This window comes from Mytilus californianus, unplaced genomic scaffold, assembly GCF_021869535.1.
Source record: "Mytilus californianus isolate M0D057914Y unplaced genomic scaffold, xbMytCali1.0.p SCAF_1, whole genome shotgun sequence".
In the NCBI taxonomy this organism is placed as follows: domain Eukaryota; kingdom Metazoa; phylum Mollusca; class Bivalvia; order Mytilida; family Mytilidae; genus Mytilus; species Mytilus californianus.
The window spans coordinates 119778922-119789634 of record NW_026262581.1 but is presented as its reverse complement, the minus strand read 5'-3'; the positions used below and the strand labels follow the sequence as shown (position 1 = coordinate 119789634).

Below are 10713 nucleotides of genomic sequence, written 5' to 3'. Positions count from 1 at the left end.
AGAGGCTAAAACTTTGTTGACTTATTTTCATTGATCATTTTGTATGACAGTTATGTCTGTTTAACTTTGTTAAAAAAAGCTTATTTTCATCTTAACTAACCTGTACAGCAATATTTTTAAGGGCAAATGAAGAAACATAAGTGTACGGCCAATAACATTAAGTATGATATGCAGTAGCTGAAGACATCAATATACGGCAGCCTTCACGCGCTCAGAACCGTACAAATGCAGCACCGGAATACTTCTCGAAGTCATGCGCACCACTTGATAGCTAATTACCAACATATAAGTGTGACCTGCTGAAGATAGGAAGCGAGAGAAAGTACGACTCCATGTCAGATGTTGTGCTGGCTATAGAGAACCAAACTAATGAGGTACTAGAAAGTGAGATCGTTCATGACAAAGGATTTTCGTTCGTGTTTATATTGAGAAGGAAAGGGAATAGAGGCATCTCAAAAGGAAAAGAGCTACAATTGTTAAAATATAGAGGAAGTTAAAGGGATGGAATCAACCCTCGTTATGGATGACGATACCACTATAATGACAAAATTATCACATCACAAAGATAAGTGACATGAAGCATGTTCATTGGTAAACAAAGTTATACGGCTTACCAGCATCATACAGAAAATAAATAAGAAACGAGGATATTTAATTAAATATTTAAGCCATGCAGTTAGTTGTAACGTATAGGAATGATAGACACCATACGGAAGAATATATGTCCGCAATAGTGGCACATGCTTTCAATGATCATGGAATTGCATAATTACTTAAAGACCCAGAAAACTATACACCATCCATCAAATTATCCAATTTGGATTTACATTCTAAGCTATTTCGTCTTTATATTGAAAACATAGATAATCTAGTGCCCTGTGTTTTTAAAAGAGAACACTTACAATTGAGGATAAGTCGTTCAGTAAAATGTTGACAGCAAAGGCACTTAAAATTATCAGCTTTATTCTTCTTCGACAAGCTAAGAAACAAATGTCCATGGTAAACAATACAGACTTTGTAGCTCAAAACATACAAAAAAAGAAAGCTGCATGCAATCTTTTGCAATTCAAAAGAACATAAGCAAATAAATTGAGGAAAACATTGTTTGAAAGATTAGAGAAAGAGGGACTTAAAAGACTGAAAAAAATGAAAACAACACGATAAATAATTTCATGCGTCCGAAGCGTTTTCTGGATTTACCTTCATCAGAAACGCTCAAAGCCGAATATTTGAAAACCAAGAATGTACTATAACCTAAACAGTTGAAGAGCTATATGACCAAAACGGACCTAAAAAAATAGCCAAATTTATCTACGGTCAATTTTGCCTGAGGGAGTTGAAACCTTAGTTTCTTATAATTTCAAAATTTATGAACGGACAATTTTAGAAAGGTTTATTATTGATCATGTCAGTACCGACGTCCTTACTACTGAGCTGATGATACCCCCAGGGACTGATAGTTCACCAGCAGAGGTATCGACCCAGTACTGTAAAAAATGAGAAATTGATATTCAATGTCTAAATATGCAAGAGACAGAAGTCTAATCTTTTTGTTGCAGTCGCTCTTCTTCCACTCCAAAATATCTATCCCTTGTATTTATTTTGACATTGAAACAACATGATTATCTCTAAACTGAGAAATCTTTTAAATTTCAGCATTCTATGATACACATGATTATGTTTGATAATATATTATTTTTCTACAGGTATAACTTAATACCCCTCCTATGTAACCGGGTTGTCAATGTCTAAAAATATATTGTGTTACAACGGTCGCAAAATTAATTAATTTTTACCCCTCAAAAAGGTTTGGAGAGTTTTATTTAGTTTTGTTACAAGAATTTCTACCAGACAATTGCATCCTAATTTCACACAATGCAATATTCTCCGATGCACCTAGACTTCAAGGAAACAGTTTTTGAGTTCATTGATACACTACCGTTTTTTTCCAAAGTCAGTAATTCTAGTGAATACATTTTGAAAAAGAAGTACAGTGCGCATAATGCATCCGCTGACGTACAAATGCTTAAAGATACTGACAAATGACATTATAAATTTGTTTGCTTTGAAGAATACGATGAGAAAACCACGCGTTACAGTAACTGTTTGTCTTTTATAGCCGACTATACGGTATGGGTTTTTCTCATTGTTGAAGGCCGTAAAGTCACCTATAATTGCTAACATCCACTTCATTTTAACTTTGGTGGATAGTTATTTCATTGTCAATCATACCACATCTCCTTTTTTTTCTTATAGAAATAGACAAAACACACGTATGGCGTACAAACATTTAATGCTGATATTTATGATGAGTCTTTTACCTGCTCTCGCTAGGGTAGTTAGTTAAATAAAACAATAAAGCTAAAAAATAGTAAGGGTCAATTTCCTCATTATAACACAGTTTGTTGTTACACATTGACAACCCAATTACCTCACGCTGAATGTCAAAAGGAGGCGGAAGATGTCAAGGGCAAATTCAAAGTTCATAAGTCGGAGACGAAAAAAGAAACAAATTCTGAAACACTATTTACAAAAATAAGACTGAGCAACACGAACTGAGGTGATATCACAGTGTCTCCGGAAGGGTAGGCACATCCTACTTCAACAAAGGCACCCGTCATGTTGTTCATGATAAGTTTAATTTTCGGACAAGTCTAATTTGGTGATGTTTAAATATGCAGACGCTGCAGGAATGTTGATACATAGAAATGCTATGTTCACAATTGGGGAGCTGAACCGTTCCTTTTGTCGAATAGTTTTGTTTTCAACCGACCAAATTGTCAATTTCTTTATGCATGTCAAGATATGAAGCAGACTGAGCAACACAAACCCAACCAAAAACTGAGGTGGTTTCAGTTGCTCTATTGCAGTTAACTGTAGTATCCTTTATTTTTTGGGTACTTTATCGGTGTTATTTATAGATATTTTTACTAATTGACAAATTCAATTCATTCTCAAAATAACGGTTTAATTTTCCACAAAATAAGTTGACACTACAGCATAATGACTTCACCAATGGCTTGATTTGGGTTTATTTTAAAATGTTTTAAGTCTTTTGCCTTAACAAAATGCCAAAATCTGTAACAGTTAATTCCAATTTGTCAAAAAGGTATTAAATACTTCCTGTCAAAGCAAACGCATGTATAGCTTGCCCTTGTGTGTGATACTTCAATCCTCATAGTTCAAAAGCAGCGGTTATCGTCCCAAAGGTAGTAATTTTGAAAATAAATTGTCTTAATTGCTTTCGATGCAATTTAAAGAATAACAAAACATATAACCTTCATCATAATAATAACTAAAATTCAACAAATTCAGATTTATTCGAATTGTTATATATATGTCAACCCTTATTTGGATTTTGTATTTCAATCGCTAGTACTGCTTTTGTCATCACAACAGAATCCGTCGTCAATTTTCTGGATATCGTCACATCCACATTGTAATTGTCCCTCCATTGTTACTGGACATACTATAGGCATGTTGCAACCGACGTCTAAAAAATAAATTTTTAGCAGCAGCTTTTTATTTAAAGATGCAAAATGAAACCGAGGTGTTCTTTGCTCCTACTTTATCTGATGGTGTTACATGTGAATAGGATATGTTTAAATTTTAAAATACTCGCAAAAGTGTTTGAAGTCAAATGCTTAACACTCATAGCACAAATGTAGCATCACTGTTCCTTGTCAATTAATTCTTAATTACGTCTATCGAAAACTAAAACATTGTCAGTTAAGGCCCAGACTCAATACTAAAACACAATATGTCATGAAGATAACGATCACGGAAAATGTTTCATATTGAAATAAATTTGTAAAACATTTGTTCCACGATTGTGGTAAATAATTCTATACTCTGAAGTGTTACATTTTCAAATGTTGAAAGGTTTCTTTAAAATGACATGTTTACGGAATAAACAGCAATTTCGAGTCAAATATATAAAAAATGTAGGATACTGTTAAACATTTTTTACTTATAAAATAAGGCAAACAAATATTGTAAAAAAGTGAGTATATGAGGGTTTGTGATATGTAAACAATTACTGTAAAAAAGTGAGTATAAGAGTTTTTTGTGATATGTAAACAATTATTGTAAAAAAGTGAGTATATGAGTGTTTGTGATATGTAAACAATTATTGAAAAAAGTGAGGATATGAGTGTTTCTGATATGTAAACAATTATTGTAAAAAAGTGAGTATATGAGTGTTTGTGATATCTAAACAATTATTGTAAAAAAGTGAGTATATGAGTGTTTGTGATATGTTTACGTCGTATTGCTTTGCATGTTAAAACCATCCTTCCGATCACGGACTTGTAAATATGCACACCAAACACAAACAATTATCTAAATAAGAAAAAAATGTAGTTCGCCTACCTGGCTCAACAACTGAAAATGTAAATACACACTAGTTTAGTTCATTCCACAAAACAATACATAACTTTGATCAAAATGCTTTGTGAGTACTAAAACTTAATTAAGCTTTATAAAAAATTTGAAAGAGATGTATATCAGCGTTTCAAAGGAAAACATGAAATTAAACTCTTTAAACAGAATCCCAATAATGGCTGTACAAAGTCATAATAGTTGAAAATAAAATTTGAAACAACTTACCAACTCCACAACCTTAAAAAAACACATTCAGGAATAGGAATAAACACAAGATAATTGTAGAATTAAACGACAATAGAAAACTTGCTTAACCACAAATATTATATATGTACACGGCCGATTCGTTATATAGAAACATATAATCGTTAAAAAATAATAAACGGCGGTCAAGTATTGAGAAGGTCGTGAAGACAATAAAATCAAATGTTAATTCAAATTCTAATATGACGTGCTTCTTTCGCTTTGTAAACAACAGCGTGATAAAATTCCCGATATATCTATACTTATCGCAGACTCAGAGATGTACATATTAATGGCTGTTACTATTTACCTCCCATGTAAATCCACATGTATCGTAACCTATGTGCAAACACTATGTGAATTTCGTTGTGTTAAAAAAAAAAAGGAAAAGGAAACTACTGAACTGTTATTCTTTTTCTAATGCATAACAAAAAAACAAAAAAAATAATGTATAAGATCTTTAAAAATGTATAAAATCAAAATAAAATAAAATTCCGAGAATTTTCATGAATGATCTTGGCGCATTAACATCATGTCAAAACATGACGTCATACGAATGAAAACTCTCAAGCTGAAGATTATTCCGTTACGTGTACGCTTTAAATTCGGATAATATCGCATTAAAATGTAGTTTTGAGGTAGGAGCTGTTTCATTTTCTACTCTATTGCATCATTGGATTTCAGCAACTCAACATGGCGGCTCATTCCTTAGTTACGACTTGTCAACTGTGGATTTGACAGTAAATAGTAATCAACGAAAACAAAATATTTGGGTTAGGAATTATATAGATTGAACACATTTTTGCTAGTGGTTATTTAAGAAATAATTCATGCAAAAGCCTTAGATTTATTTGAAATTTGTAGATTTTATCTTACAGGGGATAAAATAGACAGCCATACAAACGGCAATCTTACCTTCGCTTCAATTTTTCAAATTACCGTATTTGTTCTATTAGAATCGAAAATATTCACGCAAGCCTATATTTGTTATCATTTTCACATGGAATGGGCCGTTATATTCGCCAATGCTCGAGATAAAATTCGATTATAACAGCCAAGGCCATGTGAAAATTTCCAACAAATCTACGGCTTACATGAATTATTTCTTGAATCTGTGAACAAATCCATAGTAGTATCAAAATGCGGAACAAATAAGAATAACAGAAGGGTGTCTGTCAAAATTATTAAACTAGTATTACTCAATAGTACTGCGCACTTGGATAACAAGAACATGCAGAACTTTACAAGAAAACACAATCGGTCTCTCTTTGTACAGATGAAATCAGATTTTCTCTCAAAACAGATAAATTATAACAAAAATTAAACAATTTTAGATTTATTCGGATTGTCATAAAAGCTTTGATATGTCTTTGCTATACTTTGATGTAGAACTGTAAATACTACTATTTTCATCACAACAGAACCCTTCGTTAACTTTCCCGATATAATCACATCTTCAACGCGTCGCGCGGGGGACAAACAACAGATAATTATGATGATGAGAACAATAATCATACTACTAAAAATAAAACATAATATGAAAAAAAACCATACATGTAGCACATTACCACCATGGTACAGAATATAAAAAAAAACGACGCCAATAAGCATGGTAGCTGTCATTTGTTTTTTGTTCTGAAAACATGTAGGTCACTAATAGTTCAGAGAAAACTATTCAACCTTAATAGTTATATATGTTTGCGTACCCTTTCTTCCATCACATATGATTTATAATTGAAAATCCTGATTTTGATTTCAAATGATTGAAATTTGGAAAACTAAAATTAACTACTCACCTACATCTTGTTCTGTTTAAAAACAACATGCCTTTTAGTATATAATGATTTAAAACATTATATTTTTCACAAAACATTTGTTATTTACCACTTTTTGCAAAGGAGTAGAACCAGGAATTCCAACAAACGGCCCTGTAAAGGTCCATTTTTAAAACTTCAATTGGTCGAGGAAATTTACTGTGAATGTATTGCTAAATGTATTATTTTTGAAAGTATAATTAGAAAACATGTACATGTATATCTGCTTCATAGATTATCAATATATTAGCCTGAAGAAAGAGATATAGTTTTCATTTTAGTCCTTTTTTCTAGAAATCCATCATATTTTGGTTTACCTTATTTCATGATTTCATATGTGGCGCCACCTCTCGCCCATTGGAATTTTGATTGAAAAGTAAAGAATATGATATATTTAAAATATTTCAACAAAAATGTTTGTGGGCGAGGGGTGACGCCATTGTTATTTTTTCCGAAAACTGACATAAATTTCAACAAAATGCCAAAAGTCAGGCGTTCGCAAATTCCCCTACATTATGACGTCAAAAATACATCATTTAATTGGTGAAAAATATGTCATAACTGAAACAATTAGACATTTTAACATATGCGTTCACATAATTTTCACAATATCATCGCAGTTAGAAATAATTCAGGTTTCTTAGGGCCTAAATTATGAGTTAGTGAACCAACTCCTTTAGATTATGTTCTTATGAAAATATGCCAAGGTACAACGCATTTGTGGCTCTCTCATATACAAGCTGTCTGAGTAAAAGTAAACATTTATTCCGATAGAATTTTTTGAACTTTGCTCACTTTAAAAACTACGAATTAAAGTTGAATTTACCGGATATGTTTCAAAATAAGATGATGTTGAAATTAATTTGATGTTCAATTTGTGGGGCATGAAACCAAATATGGAAAGTCGAAAGTATCCAACTCAATATAATAATATTTATATAGAGTCCTAAAACAAGCGACGTAATTCTTGTTTATCGGAAGAAGCCACTTTTGATTAAACATAAATTCAAACAGAAAGTGTCCATAGTATAAGCATTTAAGTAATAGTATAATGTCAGTATAAAACCATTGGCTACCAGACTAGTGATGTCATAGACTTTCGATCCATCAGAGGTGCTGAGACCAATGATTACAAGAAACAAAAATCTTTTTATGAACCGTTCCATAACATTTTTTTTATCTTGTACATGGAATTACAGATTTACTGATCTTCACCTTATTAGCTGCATGATTGTACAAGAGTAGCACGATGGGTGTCATTGTGAAGCAAGAACTGATGAAACAAGTAAACCTCAAGTTGTTATAGTGTTCAAGTTGGTTAATCATTTGATCTCTTTGTAGATTTTTGTTGACTTTTTTTTTTCCTTCTTTGATTTATAAGTTTTATATTCCTTTGGTATCTTTTAACTTTTTATTTAGTACAAATGTAGTTTAAACATTGGTAACACCATATGCAGAAACTGTAATACGAATGTTTTGTCTAATTGAATATGAACTCTATTTTTGGATAATAATGATTTATTTCTCTTACCTACAAGGGTGAGTGGTGTTTTCAGATCAGTACCAATACAAACGTCACACACATGTGGATAATCACGGAATGTTTCTTATAATTATATGAAAAGAAATGTAATTACTCATAAAATTCTATTAAGGTAATCTTTTGTAGAGTACATGATTAAAAGCTCAATGTTATTGTCTATAAGTATATATGTAAAAGTAAAATAACAAAAATACTGAACTCCAAGGGAAATTCAAAACGGAAAGTCCTTTCAAAAAGTGGCAAAATCAAAATCTCAAACACATCAAACGAATGGAAAACAACTGTCATATTCCTGACTTGTTAACACATGTACAAATTAGCACACTGTTTTTATATTAGAAAATATTGAAAAGGTTACAAGACCATCTACCTTCATCATATTATAATATGACTGTTCTTTAGCAGTGTTGCTTACATCACATGTTTAGAACTTTATAATAGCACAAGGACTTAGTCTTTCGTGAGTGGTATCGACAAAATTATGTATGGGTGATATCGTTTGGGTATTAGCTATTTAATCAAACATATATTTACTCATTGGAAATGCTAATTCCATATTTTATAAAATAGTTATGTAAAACTCAGGATGGGGTGGTATTGTCGATGAGACAACTATCCACCAGTGATCAAAGGACGAGGATGTATACAACTATTATATAATACTTATCTATTTACCACAAGGTTTCGGTAAGATCAATATATCATCATGTTTAAATCTTCTTGTGAATAATAATGACAGAATCACTGAAACTTGTATATTTTTTTTGTTTTTTGTTAATTATTTAACATGTTACACCGATATTTTAAATAATAATAGGTTGTACGATGACTTAGAGAGATCACTGTATTTCGTTTGATTTTTTTTAGAAAAGGGTGATTTTGGTTTTTTTACATTTATTTTATCAATTTGTACTTTCTGCAATTTAACAGTTCACTATAACGCTTACTCCAGGGTGATACGATCAATGTTTCGGCAAAAAAAGGTTTATCATCTCTCTCATCTTTTCTACATTGGTATTGCGAATGTGTGTTGTTTCCTTGGATTTCACGTCTACAATAAAACAGCTGATTATTAATACATACAGCTATTCTGTGCTATTTCATTTGTTAGTGTGTGTTTTGAGTTTTCTCTATACCGGTAGTAGTCTCGGTCCTGTTTATTTATTTAAAAAACAACAACAAAAACAAAACAAACAAAAAAACAAACACGTTTTCCTTTCAAACTTTTACACTCGGTAAAGTTTTAGGGTAAAAAAAGCTATATGTACCGATAATTTATGAATTTTGTGATGAACTATTATTAAACAAGAGACATTTGTAACAATTGTTAGTTGGCCAGTCACTGGGAATAAGTCATGTGTTTTTTAAATACCTAAGTAAAAAGACTGGCGTCACATTTGGAACAGGAACTGTTGACACTGTCGGAGATCATGAGAAAACTTTATGTATATATCTTAATTAGATCTTTGACTGTTTTGGCTGAACTGCTACATGCAAGATAATTTTTGTAATAATGTTAAGTGCATGTTAATGTCCTTTTTGCTTTGAAAGTTCTCTGGTCCCGAGCGTATTTGTGGAAGATTCCGAAGAGACTTCATTTGTGCTTCTCATCGTTTAAAGTAAAGTTAAATCGTTTTAGCCTTGCATATTGATGCGGTTTTTTTTAAACGCGAAGAAAATTGAAATCTTAATGGATAGTGTGCACTTAAATGTGATGCCAGAATGAACTCTTGCTTCTGCTAAAAAAAAAATTAACCAGATTTTCATAAAACATCACAAAGTATTATTTACCGAAGAACAACGAAACTTCCAGATCTTACAAAACATTCAAAAGTTGCTATTATTATGCCTCTATTTCTTATAACAATTACTGTCGGGTCATCACTGCTCGTTGTTGCTCGATTCCCAGAATTAGGGACGACTGTTCTACGTGATATGCCTTGCCAGCTGCACTTTATAGCACATGAACCTTTGTAGTTAACTGGCGAATCTAACAGAAAAATAATAGTAAAGTGAGGATAATAATAACAAATATATATTATATTAAGTGTTAGTATCAGATTAGTTATGGTATCTCACTGTAGAACGAACTTGTTTCCATATAGCTAGACATTGAAGATTCTTAATTTATATATAAGTCTAGATATCGTTTAAGTAGAACGATTTTGTATAAAATTACTTAATGTTGCATACGATTTTCAACAAGAATCATAAACAATATTTGTAGGAAGAATCCAATCTTTTTCGTTGTGTGATATGTCTGATGGCAGGAGCACGTTAAACATCCAATACAGCGTGTCTTATGTGGCAAATTAAATTATATGCTGTGGTTTTATAGTTAAAAATGCTATAAGTTTTTAATTAAAATTAATTTAATTTGGTTTCATTAATCATATACTGTGTGTGGCAAACCCTCCATCTAACCTAGGACAGTGGTGTAACAGTACAACATAAGAACAAACTGTTAAAATCAGTTGAAAAAGGCTTAACTCATCAGATCGATACAAAGCAGTAAACATCTAACAAACAAAAACAGACCGAACGTGGCAGGGTATTTATACATCACCACAATTAAAAAGATAATAAGTACAGATCTGAGAGTACTCGCAGTTACTGACAGCTAGATCAAAGCCAATAACTATAATACAACATCATGCATCTAAGACTTAATTATAAACCAGGACACATCTAAGATCCAATTGATTTAGTGTAAAGACGTCATTAACAGTC

The 10713-nt window shown here is 31.7% G+C and overlaps 1 long non-coding RNA gene across 1 annotated transcript; it reads right to left on the bottom strand.

Moving 5' to 3' along the window:
- Positions 1 to 7989: 7989 nt before the first annotated feature.
- LOC127714438 (uncharacterized) lies at positions 7990 to 9961 on the bottom strand. The gene is made up of 3 exons (XR_007987736.1): positions 9775 to 9961; positions 8931 to 9034; positions 7990 to 8046 (listed from the first exon to the last, which is right to left on the bottom strand). It is a non-coding gene; the product is annotated as an uncharacterized LOC127714438 (long non-coding RNA).
- Positions 9962 to 10713: the final 752 nt, after the last annotated feature.